We start from the raw sequence: 26,846 nt of genomic DNA, 5'->3' as shown, positions 1-26,846 counted from the left end.
TGGCACTTAATTGCTTGCAGTGTGCCATCTGTTGTTTACCCCTCCCTGACTGACGTGTGAGACCCTGCCGCTCCGGTTGTGGTTGGGGGCGTGGCCCCCCTCTTCTCCCTCCTCGCCTTGTTTCACTTGTGCGCTGTTTTAAGGATGCCTCCGAGATAGTTCACAATGGCATAATGTTTTCTTCCTTAACCGTAGGTTTGTGCTTTCTTTGACAGTGTCCTGCAATTGAGGTTTCCTGATAGCCTGCTAAAATTGGTGCAATTCAGCTTCGACAGTGAGCTCTATGTACGATTCCATATGTGGTTATTGCCCAGTAACAGATGTTACAGGAATGTAACTTCAGCTCTGGAATCAGAAAGCATCTCTGAGGACTGGTGCAGTGCTGTGATATAGATCAACAAAGGAGAGAGGAAGGGTATTTCACCATGTAGGTGGGGAAAGAACTCATGGTCCCCTGAACTTAGTATAACACAACAAATAGAGGAGTGTTCCCTTGAGGTTCGTTACAACCTCTGTTCTATAAGGTGCATATATTGTACCCCAAATTTGGGACAACCTTTGTCCTTAGAAAACCCCTCACTCACCAACCTAGTTGGTGACATGCTTCATTATCGGGGTCCCACCCAGACAGCCGAGTGCCATCTGGGTGTGCTGCGACACCTGACTACAGTGAAGCTGGTTTTGTAATTTTTATATGTGCAATTAGATTTAAAATAAGTGTGATTGAAAGCTGACCAATGCTACTCACTCAAGGTTTTTATTCTGGAGTGATTGGGTAACGGTTAAAATATATTATGGTACACCCTTGCCTGGTTAGGTAGGCTATTGGTGTCAGTAAAGTTGTGTACTAAGATGAAAATTGTTTTAAATTGGTCTACATGTTTCAACCTATGTGTCATTATGAGGTTTTCGTCAGGACCAGAGTGCAGAAATCTGGGTGGTGTACACACTCTAAGGTGTACCCAGCCCTCGACTTCGTAGTGTCTAAATCACAAGCTTGTGATTTATTCGTTTGTGATTTAGACACTACGAAGTCGAGGGCTGGCTACACCTTATAGTGACACAACAATTATGCCTCACAGAGCCGGTGAGTGGGACCCGGGGTGGCTTGTTGAAGAGGGTGGCGTCGGGGCACATTGCCGATGCCCGCCCCCCCCTCTGTGCTCACTCCCCCAAGGGGCATAATTGATCTAGGGCCCCACGAGGCTCAGGGGGCATTTTAGTGTTAGAGCCATGAGAGGCTCTTAAGTGCCGCATTTGTTCAGAGCCCTGAGAGGCTCGTGGGGGACATTTCGTTCGTTAGAGCCACGGGAGGCTCTTGGCTCATTTTTGTTTATGCAGAGTCCGGGAGGGACTCCAACGAGGGGCATAATTGTTGTAGAGCCCGAGGCTCTTGGGGCATTGCTTGATGTTTGAGCCCTGAGAGGCTCCACGTGGCCCATTTGTTAAGAGACACTGGTAATTGTTTAGGGCAGATGCACAGCAATTATTTTTGTTTATCATGAAGATGCGTTTGACTGAATTTTTTGGTGCTCCAAAGGTGACGTCGAGGGTCCGACGGCGTCAAAAGATCATTGGTTATTTGTGAAGCTAGCGAACCACTAGTTTCATCCCTTTTAGGCACACAATTTTGTTGTCTTTCTGGTAGAAAAAGACTTCAACACTGGTTTTTCAATTAGTTCATAGTTCTTGTTTAATTCATTTAAAGTATAACATTCCTTTTTGTTTTCGAATCGGTACCATATGAGTTTTAAACATCTTATACTTCAGGCAATGTCATGTGGAGACATCCAATGCATTTCGGGCACTGATGAATGCCCTTCGTCAGGGAACAGACACTGTAAAGTGTGTATGACTTTTGCTGCACGGCAAAAATCTAAAGTAGAATTCTTCAAGGAGAAAATTGAAACATCAGCTAACTCCTCTAGGGAAACTTTTAAAATTGTTAATCAATTGCTCAAAATCCCTGCCCCTATAACCATACACAGGGACCCCGAACTAAGATGCGACCAGTTAGCGGAGTTTTTCGACAGCAAAATTCAAAAAATCCTAGATAGCCTGCCCCAAATGCCCACCCTACTCTCGAGAGAGGCCTCTACCCCCGTTTCTCCCAGTCCTCAGCTCGAGGCCTTCAGTACTATCACCAGGGATGACTTCAGTAACACGTTAACAATTATAAAAAGTGGCTCTCCTTCTGACCCAGCCCCTATGCACATCCTCAAACAAATTGTGGGGACGATCTCACCTAAGGCCACAGAGCTCCTAAACACCTCATTCGCCACAGGCATTGTCCCCCCTAGCTGGAAACAAGCTAAAATTAAAACACTTCTTAAGAAACCTGGATTAGATCCCTTGGACTTGGCCAATTACCGCCCAATTTCCTTGCTTCCAGGAATGGGTAAAGTGGCTGAGAAGCTGGTGAATAGGCAGCTCTCAGACTATTTGGAAAAGAATGGTCTTCTGAGCGACTCCCAAACTGGTTTTCGCCCGGGTCAGAGTACAGACACTGCCCTTCTGGTGGCTACTGAAGAAGCAAGATGCATCTTAGATTCGGGGGGATCTGCAGCCCTGATCCTCCTGGATCTAAGCGCTGCATTTGATACCGTCGACCACCCAACCTTGGTTCAGCGTCTTGCCAAAGTTGGCATTACAGGGTCGGCTCTTAGATGGCTCGAGTCCTTCCTTGATAAAAGATCGTTCAGGATTTGGGAGAATGGCTCAATGTCCAAACCTGTCCCCTTGCAGTGTGGGGTGCCGCAGGGCTCCTCCCTGAGCCCCACACTGTTCAATGTCTATATGGCCCCGTTAGAGGAGGCAGTAGCCCCCTTCGGGATCAAATCTGTTAGCTATGCGGACGATACGCAACTCATCGTCTCGCTGTCACAACAAAGGGGACACCCATCTGATTTGTCAGGTTGTTTGTCAGCTATCTTCTCCTGGATGACTGCCTCCAAACTTAGACTCAATGGAGCGAAGACCGAGATCATGGTCATGGGTCACCCACTTCCATCTCTGTCCTCCGACCATTGGCCTCCCTGTATGGGGGACCCACCACCCCCAAAGGAGAAAGTCAAGAGTCTTGGAGTCTGGTTTGAACCCCAACTCACCTTTATGACCCATGCGCAGAAGGTGGCTGGAGGATGCTTTGGATCATTGCGGGCCGTAAGGAAGGTCCTCCCCCTGCTCCCCTTCGAATCAAGAAAACTTCTGATTCAGGGCCTAATCCTGGCCAGACTGGATTATGGCAATGCCCTCCTCCTGGCGGCACCCCTGGCCACGATTAACATCTTACAGCGGGTCCAGAATGCCGCAGCCAGGCTCCTTATGGGAGTCCCGAGATGGGTTTCAGCCAAGCCCCTGCTTAGAGCCTTGCATTGGCTTCCAATCCAGGAGCGAATTTCCTTCAAATCACTTTGTATTGCATATAAATCCCTCCAAGGTAACGGCCCCCCAGCCCTCAGGGGATTGATCCGTCCTTACAAAGCCACTCGTGCCCTCCGATCTGATGAAGAAAACCCGGCCGTTACTCCTAGAGTAAGGAAGGCCCGCACGGGAGGTCGTCGCTTCTCGCTGAATGCAGCAAAAAAGTGGAATGCCCTGCCCAGGGACCTACGGAAGGAACCTTCATACCTTAAGTTCAGAAAGTCACTTAAAACCTTCCTTTTCCCCAAAGCTCCCTAAACTTTTCTTCCTCATTTCGCTCTGTTATTAATTGTTTTAGCGCTGGGACGCTCAAGGGCAGCCATGCGCTCTATAAATCCAATTCCATTCCATTCCATTCCATGAATAAACCGATTAAGGTACTGTTTAAATATGTACATTATATACATGTAACACAAAATACATGGAGTTATACATGCGCTTTACAAAGTCGTGTGAATGAAAATGTGATAACACCTGGTTGGCCCCTAGCCCCGTGAAGTTCCTATAAGCATTAATACTAACGTGTGAGAATAAATGTGGGGGAAACGGCGTGTCACTTACAGGCCTTTTCTCGAAGATGCAAAACCAATCTGTGAAAAAACTATCGGCAAAAATTAGGGTTGGTTTTGCTGGTGGGTGAATAATCACCAGTCAGCACGCTGGGGTAGGAAACAGTTAGATGGTAAAACTAACCTGGAAGAATGTTTGTGGCGTTCTCCTGTCTGTTGACTTTCTTACGAACGTCAGCACAGAGTAAGTCTGGCCGCGTTTAAAATATTCAAACCGAGTTTTCCGGTCATGTGACCATGAAACTAGACAACAGACTGATGGTGTGGTATGGTGTCAGAAAAGACTTTGGGGTCGCGTTAATAGTTCAGGGTGAACTCGAGCATGATTGCGTTGTGCTCATATGGGGTGGAGTTCTAAGAGGGAATTAAGAGTAAAAAAAGGGGGGTAAATAAAAGTGTTATACGGAAAATAAAAAATTGTATTGAAAATGCGGTGACGGCTAGGCTTGCCCTATAGCAGGCACGAACACATGGTTCGTGTTCCAGTTGTTGTAGCACTAAGCTGTTGAGCTATATGATTGCTCGGGAATCTTGAGGGTGCTATGATGTATCTGTGAGTGGAGTGCGTGTCAACATGTGTTGGTTATAAAAAACAACCCTCTAGCTGTTATAATGTATCTGTGCGAGCGGTCACAGTGGTTACAAGATGTAGTCTATGGAGCAATTTTTAAAGATAACATGACAATTCAATCCTATCATTTAAGCCTGCTGGCTTTTGTGTGGAAAGTTTTTGTATCCAAACGTTTTCTTTTCTCAGTAGGTGTTTTGTATTGTCTCTTCCCTCAATTTTCTGTACCATTTCTAGAATGATGAATTTAATTTGGGGAATTCATCATTCTAGAAACGGTACAGAAAATTGAGGGTTGTGTTCGTGCCTGCTATAGGGCAAGCCTAGCCCTCACCGCATTTTCAATACAATTTTTTATTTTCCGTATAACACTTTTATTTACCCCCCTTTTTTTATTCTTAATTCCCTCTTAGAACTCCACCCCATATGAGCACGACGCAATCATGCTCGAGTTCACTCTGAACTATTAACGCAACCCCAAAGTCTTTTCTGACACCATACCACACCATCAGTCTGTTGTCTAGTTTCATGGTCACATGACCGGAAAACTCGTTTGAATATTTTAAACGCGGCCAGACTTACTCTGTGCTGACGTTTGTAAGAAAGTCAACAGACCGGAGAACGCCACAAACATTCTTCAAGGTTAGTTTTACCATCTAACTGTTTCCTACCCCAGCGTGCTGACTGGTGATTATTCACCCACCAGCAAAACCAACCCTAATTTTTGCCGATCGTTTTTTCACAGATTGGTTTTGCATCTTCGAGAAAAGGCCTGTAAGTGACACGCCGTTCCCCCCCACATTTATTCTCACACGTTAGTATTAATGCTTATAGGAACTTCACGGAGCTAGGGGCCAACCAGGTGTTATCACATTTTCATTCACACGACTTTGTAAAGCGCATGCATAACTCCATGTATTTTGTGTTACATGTATATAATGTACATATTTAAACAGTACCTTAATCGGTTTATTCATACACTCTTAGCAGTGTCTGTTCCCTGATGAAGGCCATTTGTTAAGAGCCCAGAGAGGCTCACAGCCCACATTCTTAATTTTGAGCCACGAGGGCTCAGGGGGCCATTCTGTTTGTTCAGAGCCTGGGAGGCTCCAACGCTGTCCCCACCATCATTGCAACACAGCTGCCCAGCACTTCGTGGGCAGCTGCTACGTTTAGGCCCCTGCCATTGGGACACAGTGCGTCCTAGCCCAACAAGGCCAGAGGGCCTAGGGACAGTAACAGGTGGTGACTTATGTGAGTTTGGCGCAATTATTCTTTTGTTACACCTCTGAATGTGTTGGTTATACATCATGTGTTCTCCTGTGCTGCACCTCTGAATGTGTCTTTACGCGTCATGTGCCTTGTTCCTTACACCTCTGAATGTTTTTAGGCATCATGTGTTTTCCTTCCTTAACACCGCTGAATGTATGGTTATGCATCATGTGTTTTCCTTCCCTACCCTCTGAATGTTGTGATGCATCATGTGTAATGTGTTTATACCCCTACAGGTATTGTGATACTTAGGTGATTGTTCTTGCTAGTACAGGTGGTGCTAGTGAGGTCCTGGTTCCCTGCTTGACCTGTTCTTAAGGTGGTTAGGGTTGCGTAGGTGGTACTTATCTGGTTACCAGAAGTTACTGGTTGTGTGCTATTTTGTGCTGCAGTGATTTATATGCTATGTTCTAAGTGCTAATTCTACCCAGTGCTAAGTTCTAAAAGTGCTGATTCCTGACAGTAGTCCATGTGGCCCTGTCTTGTACATATCCCTTGTAAATTCTGCCCGTGCCTTTTGGCACATTGTAACATGTGTGTTTTTATCTAATGTGTTTTGGTATAATACAAAGGCTATTGTTATATATAACCTTGTGTGGAGTTTCCTATGTGGTGGGCCTTGGGTGTTGTTGCTGGGGTGCGTGCGCAAATGCTTAACTCACATAGCCTCCAAGTTTAGCCTTGCTGTTCGCGCCACGTTACCTAGAGGGTGAGAAGGGGTTATCTTGGTGTGTAACTCCCTTGCCCTGACTTAGGAGTGGTGGTCTCTGACTGACTTTGGCGCAAGCCCTGGCCAGCCAGGGATTCCATTTCTAACATTGGATGGCAGCGTTGGGATCCGGATTTGTGTTTGCGTTGTACCGCAGTGGCAACTGGCCGCACTACAAAACTCTGCATTTTAGATGACCACATTTTGGGGATTATTGTTTTTAAGTTTGATAAAAATGTCATTTCTGTGGAAATGTGTCTCTTGTGCACTGTGAGTTAGGTGTCTCTAGCTCGGGAGGGTAGATCATCCCCCTAAGTGCAGTGTGTTTTCTGGATTCACCAGGAGGGTGGGATCCAGTGGTGGCAGCATAAATGTGTTCAGTGCACGTGTCCCCCGTCCCTGTCCTGGAGTAATGGTACCTGTGCCACGTGTGGTCAGGTTGAGAAATCAGGGGTTACCAGTCTGGGGGGGGGCGTGTGTGAATGACGGGTGTGAGTCCTCTGAATGGGGAGCTTGCTGAATACTTGTGTACTCTTGTTTTGCTCAGATACCTAAGTTCTGTGTGTTAAACTTTTCCCAAGAACGTCTGCAGACAGTGGAGCCTGCTTTTGATTTCTGTGGTCTGTTTAGAGACTGATGTTTGGAGTAGGTATTGTTCTGGGAGTAGAGAGGCATAGGGGATGGAGTGATTCCAAAAGGAGTGGCTGAGGTATCTTCCAGCCCAGTGTGGTAGAAGAGGTTCAGTGTAGCCCAGCTAGATCTCGGTGTAGGGGCTCACGTCCTGTCTCAAGAGGAGAAGGAGTGGGTCAGACTGTGTGTCTCCAGGAGCCCAAAACCCAGTGTCAGGGCCTGGAATGTTTCGGAAGGGAACGTCAGGTCGGGGGCCTAGGCTGTACCAATAGGTCATTTGAGGAAGATCTCCCAGAGTGTTTGAAGAATGTGGAACATCAGTGAACAGGGTTCCAGTAGTTCTGTTGTCTGGCAGTACCGCTCCAGTTGGGAGTGTGTAGCAGTCTGGAAGGGGGTCAGAGGGAGTCTGACCCCTGTACATCCGGTGAATGTGGACTCCCGGTGGGAGAGTTGTGTTCTGGAGGGTGCTTCAGAAGTAGAGGTAGGGTGGGGCACTCTTGCCTGTGACCTCTGGTCAGCCTGAGGGTGCGGACCCTAGATTGAAGGATCAGTGGTAGTTTGGAACTACACTGAGAAAGGGAGTGGAGAATGGCTATGTAGGCCAGGGGTTACCACCCCCCACTCTGTGGATTGGCAGGGACCAGTGGTATCTGGGTGGCCTAGGGCCTGGTCTTAGCCGTGGACAACTAAGGAGTACCAGTGGGGTAGCCTAGCGGGCGTGTCCTTTTTTAAGTATGTGGCTGTCTTATGGATCAACGCGGCGGAGAACCGGAGGTTGTCCCTGCAGTGCGGGCCCGTGTCCGTGTTCTATCGCCCAAAGCAGGGAAGTCCATCACAGTGGTGATTGGCCTACCCTACGTTTTGGCTGGAAGGGGGCTGTGTTGGACCTGGCCCTTCTGGCAGGTTCACCCCTGAACATTTTGCCTGGTGTTATTTAATAATTATAGTGATGTCTTTGTTTCTGCGCACTTTCACTGTGTCCCAGTGGAAAGTGCGTGCGCACTCCGAGTGCGTGTGGTGAGATAGGCCTGCCCTCCCATAGAAATGCATGGGGAATGTATGTGTCCCTGGTAGTTCCTGATGCGTGGGGTGTACAGGCTCGAGTTTGGTATGTGCGGACTTGTGTGATTGAATGCTGCGAAATGATGTATGTGGCATGATTATGTCTTGTGTAGAAGTGCCACTTCTAGGAGTTGGCATATTAGTGTAAAATATGCCTGGCGTGTGATTGGCTGGAGCTGGCTGGTGTGCCTGGCTCCAGGAAGGCTGGATGGGTCTGCCCGGTGGTGAGTGTGAGATTAGCATGCTGATGGCTGGGGAGGAGTGCACCTGGTTCCTGAATAGGGCTGGGCTTCCCCACACAATGCTGGCTCCGCCCCCTGTGGTGCGTCTAACGACCCTAGCTCTGCCAGTGAATAGAGTGAGGGGCTGAGCCCATCACAGTGCTCACAAACCAGCTGCGCCTGGTTTTGCCCCCACCCTGCACCTTTAGACAAAGGATTTGTCTGTATAAAAAGAGGCTGTGACCTCTTGAAAAATGTTCTTGTTCCCAACTTGAATCTTGCCAGGGGCATGCAGCTGCTGGGGCCCGGGGAAATACTTGCCTCCATGGGCCCTGCCCAGCCCCTGGACCCCTGAAGGACTTTGCTGGACTGTTGGCTCCTCTAGCGCCTAGGGGCCCTGGATTCCTTCTCTAGGCGCCTGGAAGTGCTTGTTCTTTGCACTAGCGCTGTGGAGCACCGTATCTTGCCATTAGCGCTTGGGAGCACTGATTTATTGCCCTTTTAGCGCTTTGGAGCACTTTATTTCCCATTAGCTCCTGGAAGCGCTTGTGTGCTGTCCCTAGCGCTTAGGAGCGCTTGATCTCTGCCCATAGCGCTCAGAAGCGCTTTATTTGGATAGCGCTGGGGAGCGATTTGGGCGGTGCCCACCTGGCATCTTTCTACCCCGAGTTCTGCTGCCGAGATTGCCCCTGCCGATGCCCGGCGCCCGAACCGGAAGTCAGGCAGGCCAGGGACGGGCCTACGGGACAACCGGAAGACGGAAGCAGGAGGGCGGGAGCCTACCCCGCCTTCCACGAAAGAGTCGCGGCTGCACTGGGCACTGGGGCAGGCAGGAGCCTACTCTGCGCCCCGGTGCACTCACCCAGAAGAAGAGAGGGGCAGAAGAGGCTGAAGAAGCAGGCGGGCTCCGGTGTGAGAAGGAGAGCCCCGCGCTGCTTGAACAAGATGCCCGGACGAGGGCGGGACCGGCGATTCTCCCTGCCGCTTCCCCCGGTCTGGGGAAGCCTAGGAGTGCCTCAGGAGGGGGCTCTTTCTCCGTCGAAACTGTTGCCCGTCAGTCCCGTCACCAGTGCCGCTTCTTGCAGAGCTCTCCTGCTTTCCGCAATTATTTGTTCTAGGTCCGGGGCTTTTTTATCGTGAGTTTCTGCTCGTTTGGGCAGTTGCGTTAGGGTGATTCGCTTTCGTTGCCGCCGTCCGCTGTTTGATAGCTGTCGACCCTGTGGACTACCGTGTTCACCTAGGTCCCTCAGATGTTGTTCCACCCAGTCGTTCGCCGCCCCGGGGTCCGTAAAGAACGTCGTGGTGTTATCATGGATGATCTTGAGACGGGTGGGAAATAGGAGTGCATATTGTATGTTGTGCTGGCGCAAGACATGTTTCACCGCCAAGAAAGAGGCCCGCTGGCGCTGCACGGCCTGTGAGTAATCCAGGAACAGCATGACTTGCTTGTCCTCTACTCGGAGTGAAGCCGCCTGCCGAGCCGCTCGAAGCACCGCGCCTCTGTCCTGAAAATGGAGCAGCTTCAATAGGAACGGCCGCAGCGGCGATCCCGGTGGCAGTTTTCTGGCTCGGACCCTGTGAACTCTCTCCACCGAGAAATATGGGGTTAGGTCTTGCTCCCTCGTGAAGGTTTTGATCCATGCTTCTGTGTAGCGAATAGGGTGCTCTCCTTCGGCTCCTTCCGGCAGGTTGAGGACGCGAATATTGCTCCCGCGTGACCTCCCTTCTAAGTCATCTGTCTTGCTCTCCAAGGCTTTCAATCTCAGTTGTAGCTCTTTTAGGGATTCGTGGTGCGCCTTCAGTTGGGGTTCCATCGCTTGGAGTGTTTTCTCGCCTTGGTTAACTTTATCCGTTAGTTTTCTGTGGTCATCACGCAGTAAATTGAGGTCCGTTGCTAGTTCACCAAACTTATTTTCCATGGTTATGCGTGAATGTTCGATTGCTGCAAGGACTTGATCTGATTTGGCTGATGTGCCCTCTGTGCCCGAAGGTTCTTTTGTTGAGTATGCAGGCATCAGGTTTGAAGATAGTTTGCGGGTCGCCATCGGGGTAGTCGTCGCAACAGTCGCTCGCTGTCGTCCCATGTCTTTCCACAGCTCCCGAGGAGCACATATGTGCTTCGGCTGTTCCTGTATCTTTGAGGGGGTGCCGGCTCGCCGTCCCCTTGCGCGGCTTTTGATCTGGTGCAGCGCTCGGGATAGATTGGCGTCTTTCCCTCTCGGTTTCGTTCAGGTGTGAGAGCTGTGCGGGATATCTGCACCTTCAGGTCAGGTCAGCGCCTTTAGGGGATCTGCTCCTCCGTCGACCAGGCGCCCCAGTTGTCGTTGCCGTATGGTGACGTTTGGGCCCCTCTATTTTGTTTCAGGCCGCTCTTGTTGGCAGGACCGCAGTCCGGGAGACCTCTAGTGGTAAGTCACCCGTTTCGTGCCAAGTGCATGTGCCCTGTCGCTCCACGCAGCACCCACCTTGGTCTTCAATCCCCCAGGGCTTCGTGGTAAGGCCGAGGAGGGGGGGTCTCCTCCTCTCCTCCTGAGGTGATAGTGTGTGTCCTCCCGGGGGTGGGGGTCTGATGAACTGCTAATGGCGCGGTGGGTAGCAGCGGGCCCCTCCTCGATCCGGGCCCCCACAGGGGGGAGTCTCTCCTCAGTCTCTGGGTAGATGGGATCTTCTGGGCAGGCTATCCCCTCGCTTTTTGGTGGCTCCCCCGCGTCTCGATGATGGATGCCGACCAGGGGGGTGATGCTGTCCCCTCTTCTCACTGGGGCTCGACAGTAGTCTCCTCAAGGCAGGGCCGCCGTGGGGACCAGGAGCCCATGGTAATGGCGAGGCTGGGCCCCCGTCACCTCACCTGCACACCGCAAGCGCTGCCTCCAATCGGCGAGCTCCCCTCTCCCGATGATAGTGGAGGGGGCCGAGAACCTGCAGGTGCGGGGGGCCACGTTGGGTCGTCGTTCGTCAAAAGAAGGGGCATCCCCCGACACCCGGCGTGTAGGTCGCACCGCCGGGGCCACACAGACTAGCGGTCCCCCCACGGCGGTGTCTCAGTACATGGGTGCTGTGAGTAGATCGCAGGTCTTCTCACCCCCATCGGGCCTGGCCGTTAGTATTCAGCGGGTGCCACCATTTTCCTCGATGCTGTGCAGAGGCGTCTGGTCGCGCTCACCTCCCTCCAGGGTGTGTTGGGCTCTCCCTCCCAATGGCAGCGGAGGGGCCGGGAGTTCACCGGTGCAGGAGCCGCACTGGAGGCCGCCACCTATTGGGGGAAGTCCGCCGGCAGTGGGATGGCACCCACCGCACAGGACGCCCGGCTGGGGCCTCACAGGTCAGTGGTTCTGCAGGCCTCTTCTCTCTCGCTGGGTTCGGTCGTCAGCGCGCGGCGGGTGTCATCATGTGCGCTGGAGGTCTCAGAGGCGCCAGGCCACGCTCACATCTCGCGTAGGGGTCCTCGGAGCGGGCCGTCCTCTCCCGATGGCAGCGGAGGGGGTCGGGGGCTCACACTCGCGGAAGGCCCGGTGCAGGCTGCTCTCTGGGAGGACGTCCGCCGATCATGGGTCGGGCACCCACCTGGCGCCTCCCCGCTTTGGGTCGCCCCACCTGGGGCCGCTGAGGTCAGCAGCCCCTTACTGTGTGTGCCTCTGGTCTCGGGGGGGGAAGGGGGGTGGGGCGTTCGCAGGGCCCAGGCCTCTTCATACCCGCTGGGTCTGTAATTTGCAGTGGGCGCCGCCATTTTGAATGTAGGGCTCGGAGGCGCCGGACTGCAGCAACGTCCAGCAAGGGCGTCTGCAGCCGTATTTCGGCCTCGCACGGGTCTGCTGATGATGTCCTGCGGTTCCGGCGCCCTGGTCTCAGCAGACCCCGGGCATTATGTCACTTTTATGGGCAGTTAGTGAGGCGGCCATGCGAAGCTCTATGGGAGTGCGTCCACCATCTTGGCCGGTTTGGTCATAGGTCTCATATTCTGAAATCTGTGCAAAGGGAAAGCAACACCCCCACTGACAATCCCCAAAGTCAAGCAAAGGTCAACAAGAAATAACTATATATCTATAAATGTGGTCAATAAGAGAGGAAGACCGAAGGTCGTAATTGTTAGAGTCCTGCTCAGCTCAGAGTCAGGGCTTACTGAGAGCAATCAGTTGGCTGCAGACTCCTAAAGTTACCACCCAAACTTCGGCAGGACTTATGAGGGGAGCCAGAATCGTTCTAGGGCCAGATGTAGGTGGCCAAATAGCAAGCGCGAATTTCAGCGTTTGCGATCGCTATTAGGCTGAGAGCAATGTAGGTGAGTTTAAAACTACTAGCAAAATAAGGAATCGCAAAATTGCGTTTACTTATTTTGCTCTTGGATTTAAGGAATTGCACATTGTGATTCCTTAAATGCAATGTAAGTATCACAAAAGAAAGTGCACTTTAGCCTTAAGGAATCGCTATTTACCACCAACTTCAAGTTGGTGGGAATTTGTGATTTCCTTTAAAAAGCACTTTTTTTTAAAGTGCCATGTGGCACACATTCATGCCCTTAGGGCATGTGTGTGTGCCACATGTGCACACATGCACATTTCAGGGGTGCATCAGGGTGTCCTTTTGACACCCTGGCACCCTTGAAATAGCTCCCGCTATTTGCGATTCTTTCATAGCGAATCGTAAATAGTGAATATCTTCCCATTCATTCCTATGGGCCTCCTAGCCCGTAGGAATGAATGGGTAGGTATTCCTTTTCACCAAATTTGCGATTCGTTATTAAGGAATATTAAGGAATTGCTAATATTTTAGTGATTCCTAAATAGTCCTTAATAGCGAATCAGTCAAATTTGCTATTAAGGACTCGCAAATTTGATTTTACCTACATCTGGCCCCTAGTTGCCTGAATTCTCTATCGTTTTGAAAAGGGTTGCCCCAGTAACCAAAGCACTGCTGGATAAGCATCGTTATTACAGCCTGTGGAGAATTGGCTCCAGGGATGCGTTCAGAAACTGCAGAGCGTGTGTAGAGCTCAGGCTCGCATAGAGGTGCGCGTGCGCAGCACAATAGGGCTGCATCCGCAACCTTGCTCCCAGTCGGGGCTGCTGCAAGTAGTGCAGATGCGCAAGAAGCGCACTGGTTAAAAATGAAAGGGAAAACTCAAATCAAATAAAATGAGCATGAAAGAAGGGATCGCTACCTACGAGGCACAACACGCACCAAAGAAATGGTCATGTGAGGCAAACAGGCACGAAGCGCAGGCGGGACCTGAAAAGAAGGGGTTCATGAAAGCGGATTATGAGCGGCAAAGCCACACACAATCACAAAAAACTGTTGTATACAAGCATTAATGTTAAATTAACATCGACAAAATAGCGAGGCACTTATCTTGACTGTGGAGCAGCAAAGAAAGAGTCAGGAAGATGGCGCCACTCTATTTTGTATATGACGACCACTGTTGATTGGGGGGTTTGTTCACTGGAAATGTACCATGTTGTGTTTACTGTTTTTCATTGGATGCTGTTTTTTACGAGAAGTAAAGATTGAGAAGCATAATCGGAGCCTCCGGTCCAGCCATAGAATTCCAGGTTGTAGCTATACACTGCTGCCGGGGTTTATCACAAACAGTGCAGCAGATCCCATCACACAGCCCGCATTAATTTGGTGTATCACCTCGTGGTAGGGATCTTCTCTTTGCCCGTGTGAGCAGGAGTGTGGGGGTAGGGCAGGATCCAGGCATGTGTCACCACATAGGCAGGCGAGGCACTCCACTCACCTACACGTCGGGGGCTGCTCCCGCAGAGCTGTTGTGCATCAACCCACCCGGCCCATACACAGCCTTCTCGCAGCTCCACGTCAGACAGCACCTCTCCACTTCACTGGCATAATGATATCTGGGCCCAGTCAGAGGCTCAGTCAGGAGATGCAGAGAGGGAAGGAGGACCCACAGGGGCAGCTCACCAGCTGGGAGCCCTGCTGAGAGAGTGAAAGGGAGCAGACAACAACATGGCAGAGAGTGTGGCCTGTGCCGCTTATTCAGTTTCACCACAACAGCAATAGCGGCTCCCCTCTGGGCAGCATCTACGCTCATCGCCGGACCCTTATTTCTGGCAGCTTGAACATTGGGAAGCACCCCTGTGACATGTGGGTGTTATTCTCAGTCAGGGTGGTGGTGGATGAGGGAAACTCCTGGGCTCTCCTCTGGAGCTCTAGTATTGTCTGTTGCCCATTTAGGCAGCTTGCCACGCCTCTTAACTTGTGTACTTATGACCCTTTCTCTCTCCTCATTAGTGGCCTGATTCACAAAGTGCCTCCGCACTCTTGAGAGGAGGCCCCACAGTTACGGCATGGGGCCCTCACTTGTTGCAGGTTCTCAGCAATGTCAAATTGCAGTTCGGAAGTACCGCCACGAGTGCGGAGGCCCTTTGTGAATCGGGCTCCTAGGTTTCCAAAGGTTGGCATTAGGGGAAGAAGGATGAGTGACCATATGACCTAGGAAATTATACATGATTTTTTGTGGGAAGGAGGCTAAAAATGGGGACTGGAAGATTTTTTTTAAAAAAATGAATTCAGAAGCTTCCTTCTGCAGCTTACTCTGAGTTTCTGGTTACTGAGTTAGTACCTACCATACCCACCTACCATAAATGAAGTGGGTTGTTTTTTTCAGCTAAATGCATCTGGTTCCATTTGTTTGCTGGAGAAGCAGCGCTACCTCTAAATGTTTTATTTTATTGATTTTCTTCAACTCTGTATGAACCCATTTCCAACTTTACCTTTATTAGATGTTGCACTTTAAGAAACAGGTATTTTGTGTATCTTTCCATTGTTGGCTTTAGTACACAGTAGTTTGGGTGAGCCTAGAACATTTGTAAGTATACGTTATGGAGGAGCCAGCTTTAATTTTTCTTTTACACCAACTTTATTAAGCAATAATATTCCAGTTATCATAGGAGTTTTGAAAAAAAGTAATATCAGCAGGTTTGATTTCCAAACATTTTAAAGAAAAATGAACTTTAAATATGTTTACCTAAACAAGACTAATAGTAAATATACACAGTGCTATGCAAGTATATTATACAACCACTGGTAAAAAAAAAAATGAAGACCTTAGTGGTTCCTGTGAAAATTGCCAATGATAGAAGAGAAAGATCACAAAAGTTCGCCTCATGGACTCATATGACTAAGACTGAAGGCTGTAGACTGTCACCCTAATGTACTAGTTCTGTAGTCAGTTATGCTACACTTAAATTGTTTAGACACTCTGCCACCCCCCATGCCATCTGTAAAGCTCTGATTAACCAGCTCTCTATCCATTTGTGCTTCACTGAAAGATTATGGCCTATTTGACTCTTATGAGGCAATGGATAAGCCTTCTTTCTCAGCGAGACCTGCTGACTTACATATTTCTTTTATTTTTAGGGAGATTCTACTACTTGAGTTGCAATCCATGTTAAAAAAGCTCTATGCACTGTTGGGGGCATAGTGGGTGTGATCGGTACCTAGACTGTTGACAAAAAACTTTTAATATACTAATTTGCATCATGGAATGACTACTATGTAACCTTTAACTATGATGAATTTGATCTGCCCTGACTAATTGAGACAGGCAACACAGTGTTTATGCTATACTGGCTGTGAACCTAGGGAATACAGGATAGGACTCTCTCATTTGCAGTTTATTTTGGGTAGCCTGTTAATGTTCCGGTTACTTACTGGTAATCATCATTACTCCAAGCAAAGTCTTCCTCGCCACAGTAATTACTTATGAGCAATAGCTCCTCCACAGAACCCATCCCTTCCTAAGATGGCAGACTTCCTCTTCCCTTAGATCCATGCCCTTTGTATGCTGTAGTAAAGGAAGTAACAAAGTCCACTGTAGAGATAGGTTCCTTTATTGTAAGTTCCTTCCAAGTTATTAAGTACAGAAGTAAGACAAGTAAAACCCCACCAGGAGCTAGCTGTTAGCAGCTCAGTCTGCCACAGTCAGGTAGAGGGAGACACTGTGAGCCAGAGAGTCACCCAGGCATTCTATGATGTCACAGATGACAAAGTACAGTCTATCTAATGAGGAACAGTGGAGAGGACATTTACCACACATCCTCTTCCCTTATGGAATAAGAACAGAATAGAGAACACAATAGGCAAAATACCTCAAATGCATCATCAGCAAGAAAGTACAAGAATGAGCCAAATGAGATGTTCAGAGATAACATTAGCATGAGGTATCATTAGCAGAAATGTGGACAAAGAAAACTAAATTGTAATACTATATGCCTCTTCCCACTCCCTTAACGAACCAGAGCAGCTAAGCTAAGTGGTCACACTCATAACCACCCCACACATGGGTACACCACAGGGTAAACACCCTGGAACAAAAGTGAGTGTAGACGGAGATGCTAGAGAGGGACACATAGGGGTAAAAATTCACTCAAGACAAAAGAGAGCAAACCCCTTAATTCAGCAAAGAAAAACGAACTTTGCAAAGGACTAGAGCCCCCCCGATAAAGACGTGCTGACACTAAAGATATGATAAACTCACAGCACAAAGTCTTACCAACATGAAACCCTGGCCACGAGTTACAAGAAGGTAGACTTAGACCAGAATATAGTGCACAAACAGTCTCCACCAAAAGCAGGGGACAACGCAGAGTATGAGGAATGGACCACACGCAAACACTCAACCTCCCCTGAAAAGGGTACACCGCAGGATAGGAACCCTGGGAAGAAAAATGGGGCATGGACTACCCGCAAACAGACATCCTCCCCTGTAAAGGGTACACCGCAGGGCAATAACCCTGGGAACAAAAATGGGGCAAGGACTACCCGCAAAAACCACAAGATGGGGCATGGACTACCCACAAATACACAACCTCCCCTGAGTAGGGTACACCATAGGAAAATGAACCTGGGAACAAAAATGGGGCATGGACTACCGGGGCATGGACTACCCACAGACACAACTAGATGGGGCAAGGACTACCCGCAAACTACCACTACATGGGGCATGGACTACCCGCAAACTACCACTACATGGGGCATGGACTACCCACACACACAACCTCCCCTGAAAAGGGTACACCGCAGGACAATACCTGGGAACCAAAATGGGACATGGACTACCCGCACACACCACTACCTCAGAAAACTAAAAGAAATGGGCATTGACTACCCCCCACAACCTCCCCAAATTAACGGGTACACACTCTATGTGAAGACTAAATAAGGACACAAACCAAATGACAGTACACTGCAGTCACGAGCTGTGCAGAACACTTACTGTCACACAACCCACATGGATTAAAAGAGAGTACACACCCACAACTTCACCAAAGTGTACACCATGTGTTAAGCCACACAACAGTTGCTGTATCCCTTACACAAAAACAAAATCAAAATAGGCATTACAATGACTGATGATCAGTCTTTACTCTCAATATCCAGACAAAACTTCACGCAGCTGCCAGCACACAATAAAAACACTGGAGTCCTTTCTGTGTGCAAGCTCACCCACAACATGCACTTGAAGCTGAGTATTTCGTAGAATAAATAAACAAACAAAAGATATTAGCTCTGGTGAGCGGTCTCTCACCCGGAGTCACTGTACACAGCACCATGCAGTCGCTGTTGAATTCCGCCACAAAATTAAAATGTCATCCAGTCTATAAGGAGAGTCCAGAATTCCATTGCAGCTCTCTCCATGACACCGAGCAGAAGGAGAGTCCAGAATTTCATTGGTCCTTTCTCCGTGACACAGACCATAAGGAGAGTCCAGAATTCCATTACTCCTCTGGCCGAGACACAAACCATGGACGCGGGCCAGGTGACAGACTGCGTCGCACTAGTGAAAAGTTCATCGCCGTAATTGCCAATCAGATGTCAAAAGAGAGATAACATGAACAGGATCCAGGCACAAAATGGAGGAACGCTTTCGGACGCAGCGCCGTGTGGCTCACGGTGCGCTGTTGCACGAATGCGTCACAAGACAGCCGTGAACTGGAGAAGAAGAACGTCATTGTGGATTCCTCCTGCCTCCGCGCGGCACCAAGAGACCGGTAAGGTGCGCGTGGATGAATTTTAAAACATAACATAGTGCAACGGTCTGCCATGGTATTGACTTCACTCGCAGTCACATTAAGGTCACATTAAGACACTCGTCGAACAACTGGGGAAAACGTCCAGAACCTCACTGACACTTCACGTGAAAACGCCAATCCTGACACAGACACCGCTGTTGAAGTGGACGATCAGAGGCTGTTGAAAAACACTGTCACACGCTGCCAGAATATAATTACAAAACAAGCAGAACAGCAATTCATTGAGGATGCAGGCAAAGCGTGAAGTATGGTCACAACACTACTAGCAAATAGGGCTTATCTTTGTAGTTGCTTAATTCCTTTTTGATAAGTGCACACATAGGTTAATCCAGTTCAAAACGTCGCAAAATTGTAGTAAAGGAAGTAACAAAGGCCACTGTAGAGATAGGTTCCTTTATTGTAAGTTCCTTCCAAGTTATTAAGTACAGAAGTAAGACAAGTAAAACCCCACCAGGAGCTAGCTGTTAGCAGCTCAGCCTGAGATGACCAACTGCCACAGTCAGGTAGATAGAGACACTGTGAGCCAGAGAGTCACCCAGGCAATCTATGATGTCACAGATGACAAAGTACAGTCTATCTAATGAGGAACAGTGGAGAGGACATTTACCACATATGCCTCTTTTATATTTGCTTATGAATCCTCGTTCTGATTCTCTAAGATTATTTAGAAGCATTATTACTACTATGGGTTGTGTTTCTGTTCTGTCATCAGTATGATTGAGAATATTGACTAAAGTCTGTTGATCAAGTGGAATGAGGTGGTGGTTCTCCCAAGTGTGGTTTGCCTGGGACTGTCTACTGCTAATAGTTTCTATTTATAGGCAAATTCCAATTGAGGTGAAGAACTGATTGTTGTCTACTAGGAAGGTCACTGCTTAGAGGTAACGTCAAATTCTCAGAATCAGATTTTGGCCAAGCAGGAGGCTACCTAATCCTGCTCCTTCTACGCTTAAGCTAAAAAGAATAACATGAAAAGAGAATCAAATGGGAAAAGGAGACCGATTCTGGATTCCTAATAACCTTTCTGCATAGTAACTAGGAAGGTAATAAGATACAAAGTACATTAAAGTGAGCACATTCTGCAACGCCATCCCCAAGTCATTGCCTCCTAGCAATCGACCCACACCACTACCTCCTATTCTGCTACCCCAACTTCCACACCGACGACCCCTATAACGCCAATGCCATCACCCTCCTGGAGAACCTAAACAATATTGGCGTCACCCAACTGGTCACCGAACCCATGCTCAAAGCCGGACACACACTCAACACCATCTTCATCTCCAGCGACAGAATCAAATTCAGCCACAACACAGAACTCATCTGCACTGACCACCGATCGAACACATCACCATAACCGACGCCCAGCACCCCATCGCCAGGCAGCAGATCTCCACCCAACACATCTGGACCAAGGTCACCAAAAGTTAGTGGTCACAGATCCTCACCACCTCCCAACCAGAGGCTTCATCAGACCTCAAACTTTGCTGCCTGGATCACCGACTGCGCCGACAGAGTCACCCCGCTGAAACCTACAAAAACTAACAAGAGCCCCAAACATGCAAGCTGGTACACCCCAGAACTCAGGACCACCAAGCGCAACTGCCACCAACTGAAGAAACTATGGGGCACCACAAAGAACCCCGCTGACAGAGCCGCTCACAAAACCACCCTCAGCAAATCCCACCGGCACATCAAAGAAGCCAAGAAAGCTGCCATCACCTCCTGCATTCACACCGCAGCCAACCACACAAACAAACTCTTCAAAATAGTCAAACAATTCTCCAACCCAGCATCCATAGAGGACACCATACACCCTTCCCAAGAACTCTGCAACACCCTCTCAGACTACTTCCACAGCAAGATGACCCACAACTACAACAATTTCAATACCCTGCACAACACCATCAACGTTGATGAGCTCAACCATCCAGCAAAACCATCACCACCTGTTCATCGCTCACTGCCCTGACCACCTCAGCCATTATGTCTTTGTTGTGTCCTTAAGGAAAGTAGTCCACGCAGGAATGGATGAAGAAGAATACGTTTATTCTTAATGAAAGGAAGACAGCACCAAGGAACCTCACAACACAGCTCCCATCATGAACTCACAGCAGCAACTGTCTTCCAATGGAGTTTCCGGGAATCTACATACTAGTATCCTAGGCAATAAGTAATGGCTGATGATGCAACATGTAACAAAGCCACCTAACAGTAAATGTAACATGAGAAGAAGGGACCATGCAAATATAACACACCTTCCCCTTCAAACAATAATTAGACAAAAAAACTAAAGATGGAAGAAAATGAGAACAAAAGGTTTATATATAACATAATCTTCAAGATATTTAGGCATACATCTTGATCTTCCTCGTGTAGAGTCCAAAACATCAACATGTGGACCATGAGAGTTTAGCAAAGTAGGATCTGCTTTTTATGGTTACCCCCACTTTTTGCTGATGTATTACTCTTTTTGGCCTAGTCTGGCTGGGATCCTGCTATCCAGGACCCCAGTTTATCTGCTTTCTCCCTTAAATGGCATGTATGTACTTTAGGTACACTCCAGATTGGATACTGGGGTACCCTTATCGGTCAAACACCTTGGAATCATACCTCCACACCAGTAACTGGTGTGGGAGGTATGATTTCACCCTTCTAGAACAACTACTGTGGATCACCGGTCTACTCAGTACCAGCTTTCAAGACCTGAGCAGCACAAAATGGATGCTGCCAGCCACAGACACGATTCTGCTCTCCTGCTGCTGAGCCAAGCTCGAGCAGAGGAATGCATGACAATAGGCATCCAGTCACAGGGAGGTGTGACCGCCTCCCAGACAGGGTTTAGTGTATTGGGGCTGGGTGGGTGCACTCTGAGAGTGCCAGGAAGTCTGCACAGGGGCACATTTGGTGTCCCTGTGCATATTCCAGCTCAAACTTGTTCTAGGAGCCGTTGGCTCCTGCTCTGGCGTGAAACTGGACAAAGGACATGTGTGTAGCCACCCCTCTGTCCTGCCCCTCCGCTAGGTGGGTCCACAGAATCTGTCCAACCCCTTCCCATGGGTATAAAGTGGGTTACCTGACTATATGACTTTAGATTTTACCTGGACAAGATTCTGCTAAGAAGAAACCAAGTCTGCATGATGCTGGGTGACTAAAGAATCTCTCTTGGAGTAAAGGAGTTACTCCCCTGCAAAAACAGGCACCTAAATGCATCTGACTGGTTTGCTTCTCCCGAGCTCCTGAGGACTCTGAAGATTTCAGCAAAACAGGAGGTGGGTTTCTGAAGATCCCATGAGGTCGATCTGTCCTCTCAGTGATTCTGAGACCATTATCCCTCGTGGGGACCATGCAACCCAAACCCCTGTGCACCGCATACATTTGCAGTTGCATATGCTTGTTGATGATTAACGAGCTTGTGCATTAGACTCCGTGTAGTCCTGACCCCAAGCAGTATTTGCACTGAAGATTTCTGTCCTTTACTCACCGAGTGTTGTGTGGGCTAGTACTTTACAAACATGTTTGAGGGATCCTCGCGATCCCTGGTCAGTTGGCCTGTGGGACCTGGTTAGGATCACCTTATTTGTTCTTGGACTTACCTGGTTGCTCCAGACATGCCCTGACTCTCCATTGCTTGGAGAGTCCCCTGGACCTTGCTGGTCCACTCGGTAACCTTTTTCCTCTGACCACGTGGGTTGCATTTGCCAAGGTTTGTTGGTGCTCCAGCCGGTTATCGACCCCTCAACACTTGACATCCTAATCCCATGACTGTAGAGTCAAGCAGCCCTTCTTCCCACCTGAAGCTCCCGACATCGGTGGGCATTCGACTACCGAGCCCCTGGTCATCTAAAGTGACCCAGACTCTGTCCCCTCCGCTTTCAGGTTCCTCTCACCTCAAATCCAGGTTTGGATTTCACTGAACACTGTTCGCCCTCCTGGCAGCAGTACTTCTTTGCAACTCTCCATTGAAAACAACGAAGGTTTCTGACACCACTTGACCACCTATGCACTCGGCTCCTCTGGGATAGGTAATATGGGTACCTTGGTACTCACTGGTGGGTTGGCCTTAGAACCTCCTATGTTCCAAAGGGTTTGGTCAAAGCCCTCATAGAAGTGTCCTTAAACTGTAACTTTCCAACCGTGACTTTCCCATAGAGCTGTACGGATCTCGCAGTCGTGTTTCCTCACTGCACCCGTCCTCCGTGGGCTCCCTGTATCACTCCTCTGGGTGGTTCATTGGAGTCCCAGCGATTCTACGTGCTCTAGGCACTTTTTCTAGTCAATTTGTGATTGTTACACCATTTTTTTAGTATATGGTTCGGTCTCCCCCTGGTAGCCACTGTATAATTTGCTATTTACAAATGTTCGATTGATTCAGTATTGTGTACTTTGTGCCCTAGTCTCGTATAGAGACTAGTAGAGAGTGTTATATTAATAAATACATATTTTTACATAACTACTGTGTGGTTCTCTTTTCATTTAGTCAATTAGGAGGTGATATTCTGGTAAAACAAGCTGATTTACATTTCTTCAAGATTAAGCCCGAATGCTGCTCTCCGCAGCTACCACTAGGATATCTTTCTAAAGGTTATCTTTGACCTCATATATCATAAAGGTCGTGTGGACTGGTACAAGGTGCCCACTTTAATTACTGGACAGCATATACCAGGCCATCTTCTCACAGAGAGAAACCTTCAGTGCCAGGAACATCCTCAGCCAAACAAGGAGCTTCTTCACTCAAAGTGGATTCCCCCAAAAATTCCTGAGAACCAGAGGGCATCTCAGGCAGACAAAGAGACCCCTTAATTAAACTGGAATCTGCATGACTTCCACTTGATCCAGACAGAGCTTCTTCACGTAAACTAGAATCCAAACATGACTCCTGAAATTCGACTATATCAGGTATAAATTTCTCATCAGGGGGGGTGGAGATAGCTCGCAACCGAAATGGACGTGTGAGACCGGAGCTCCGTAGTGCTGGCAATCAATCCTGAAATAATCTAACAGCATTTGCAAACTTCAGGCTCACCTACACGACGATCAAGACAGTGGAAGAGGAGTGGACACTGCTGCTGTGCTCAGCGCTGTAATCCGAGCGACTCGCCAGGAGATATTGGGTGCGACCGCATGGCGGCTGGTAGGCCGCACATGCCCCCGCTCGAGTGTGGACTGTGGCTGAGCGACGTCGCTCCACGTGCGGCGGATGCCGCCATCAAGGGGCGGGGACCGCAGGAGCCTGGAGCGCGACCGACCCTCAGAGAGCCACAACTTTCCTGGTGACACAGGAAACACCTGGACCCTGGTGCTGGGGCCTGGGGGCACTCTCGCAGGCGGCGGGTCCTGGTGGAGCTGTGTGTTTTGGTGGCGGGGAGGTGCGCGCGGACGCCCATACAGAGTTTCGCCTCAGACTCCCCTGGACCTCGTCGAGGTGGTGCTGTGGTTCGGGTTAGCCCTGCAGGGAGCCGGTGACAAGCGCTGGATGTATCCAATGATCGCCCCAGCTGGACCTGATGTAGAGGCGGCGCCCGGAAGTGAGTGAGTGGTGCTGTGGCGGCCAGCTCTAGGGGAGTGACAACTCTGGTGCCCAGGGAGGATGCCTTGTACCGGACAACTGATCCTGCTGACTTGGGAGCAGGGGATGCAGAGTGCTGAGCAGCCTAATTGGGGTCAGACACAGCAACAAACGATCCTGCCTGAGTGCTGACCCAGGGTAGTTGGGGGATGCCTGGTGGCGCAGTCCTCCCCCCCCCCTCCTTTTAGCTACATGGGTAGTTCTGGAGTGCCTGGAGGCGCGTGGCGAGAGGTCTACATGTTCTGAAAAGGCGAGGCACTATCTGAGAGGGCTTTTGGGTGTTTCCTGCAGCATTACCTCCATACTCTTTCAGCGGACGCGTGAAAGTCAGCTCTGGGGCCCCCACTCGAGGTGTGGGAAAAGTGACGGGTAAGCCCCCCTTGAAGACCTGAAAGCGCTAAGGCATCAGACGGGCGCATTGTGGTGATCGACTCCGGCATAACGTCGGGCAGTGAGTGACGCAAGCTACCCCCTGGTTTACGCACATCGGTCGAGTGGCCTGAGGTGAGCGAGACGGCGAGACCCAACCCTTCCAGTTGTGGAACACGCTTTATAGCAAGTACCATGGGTAGGGGGGATAAAACTCAATTGAAACTCTCCTTTGACCAGAAGAGGTCGAAATCCCAAGATGCCACCACAAGCGAAAGTCCGAGGACTCCGCCTCCGACGAGCGATGACTCGGACTCCCTGGGCACAAAGATGGACGCCCTCACTTACTGGATGGATAGAATGGCTGACAGGCTTGATAAACACGCAGAACGCCTGGTCATGTCAGAGCGGCGATTTACTGAGGTGGAAGAGACCCATACTACATTGGATGCAAACCACAAACAACTGGGTAGAGTGATCCGCGTCTTGCAGGACAAAACGGAGGACCTGGAAGCGCGTTCCAGATGGTGCAACCTGCGAAGCAGTGGCCTCCCGGAGACTACTCCCATGGGGAACATGGAACAGTTTGTGGAGCGGCTGTTGTTGTCGCTGCTGAGGGAAGGCGTCTTCTCCATGATGTTCGTGGTGGAGAGGGCGCACCGGTCCCTGGAGCCTAGACCACTGGTTGGCTCCCCCCGCGGCCGATTATTGCGAAACTGCTCAATTACCGTGACCGGGACGCAGCATTGAGAGTAGCCAGGAAGAAGAAAGTACTAAGGTACGAGGTCTCCGAACTGTTGCTATTCCCAGACTTCACCGCACGTGTGCAAGAGGCCCGCAGGCACTTTGTCCCACTAAAGAAGCAGCTCCGTGAACAGGGAATCGACTATGCCATACTGTACCCAGCGAAGCTCTGCGTTAATAGACAAGGTCGTCCTCAGGCGTTGCAGCAGGCCCTCAAGAGCTGATCGAAGGATAAGAGGCAGAGCCCTGAGACGTGGCTTGTGGATGATGCAGGAGGAGGCCCGCTAAAGGAGCAGGACTGAAGCAGCATGGTGGCGGTCACCAGGAACGTAAGGGGCATTGGGGGTGGGTGGGGGGTGAGAGGGATGAGGGATGGGAGCTGGGGTAGGGCCTGCAGGCTCACAATAAGAAAAGTTAGCTCATGTGGTTGGGCGATGCTGTGACACTGCAATTGCTGGGACTGAGGGGTAGTGCTGTGGGACTACGTTAAATACAGGACTGAACTGGAACTCTACGAGTGACAGGTCCATGTGGGGGTTGAATATTCTAATATTGGAATAGGGCGAGGAGCAGAAGAACATGTGAGCAGAAGCTTACTTTGTATTACTTATAGGACAACTGGGTTAACCAGCAATTGCTGCAACTCATTGATGTCAGCACACATGAGGCCGGGCCAGATTGTACTGATGGAGCTGAGAGAGGGGGCAAGGCACGAGGAGCTACCTCCGCCCGCGAGTGCCTGGCACCGCAGTTGTGATTTGAAGGGGGGTGAGGGTGTGGGGGGGGGTGAGGGGACTAAGCGGTATTTTTCGGACTTTCAAGCAAGCAAGTTGGGGGAGGTCTGCTGTGGGTGGTGGGAAGGGGGAGGAAAGGGAATGTTTTTGAACGTGAGATATTTGGGGGAATGTGTTTTGTTTTTGCCAATGGTGCACCTCACATGACCACACAGCGCACTTGAATATAAGTTGGGTGTTGATTGCCACAATGATGTCTCCTGATACAAGCGGCACACGGGGTACAGCAGGTTGTTTGCGCGCTTTGTTCTAGAATGTCAGGGGGCTTAATGACCATCGGAAACTTAGGAAAGTACTTAGCTACTTACACCAGCAGAATATTAATATTGCGCTCTTACAGGAAACGCACCTACCTCAGTCAAGCACAATGTTACGCAGTTGGGGGCTAGTAGGTAATATTAACTCTGTAGGGTTCACTATGCATGCTAGGGGGGTGCTGACAAGAGTCCACCCTAGGACGCCTCTTACGCTCACGCAGTTGCACGCAGACGGAGGAGGCCGCTGTATAATATCTCACTGTAAAGATCGAGGCATGGATTTGGTTATTATTAATGTATATGGCCCCAACTTTGATAGCCCTGAGTTCTTCGGTCCCTGGCCAAAATTACAAAGCCCTATTGGAACGCTCTAGTCTTGTGGGAGGGTGACCTCAATTTGGTCTGCAACCCAGATTTGGATCGATCTGCGGCCCATCTAGTAAACCGGCAGCTGCCGCGAGGAAACTGGACAGTGTAATGATCAGTATGGATTTATGTGATGTATGGAGGGCACGTAATTGCGACACGGATGGCTATACACACTGCTCAGCATACCATAACGTCCATAAGCGCATTGATTATTGGCTGGCCTCGACCTCTCTGTTTG

Source organism: Lissotriton vulgaris, chromosome 5 (genome assembly GCF_964263255.1).
Source record: "Lissotriton vulgaris chromosome 5, aLisVul1.2, whole genome shotgun sequence".
NCBI lineage: Eukaryota > Metazoa > Chordata > Amphibia > Caudata > Salamandridae > Lissotriton > Lissotriton vulgaris.
This window is presented reverse-complemented; position numbering follows the sequence as displayed.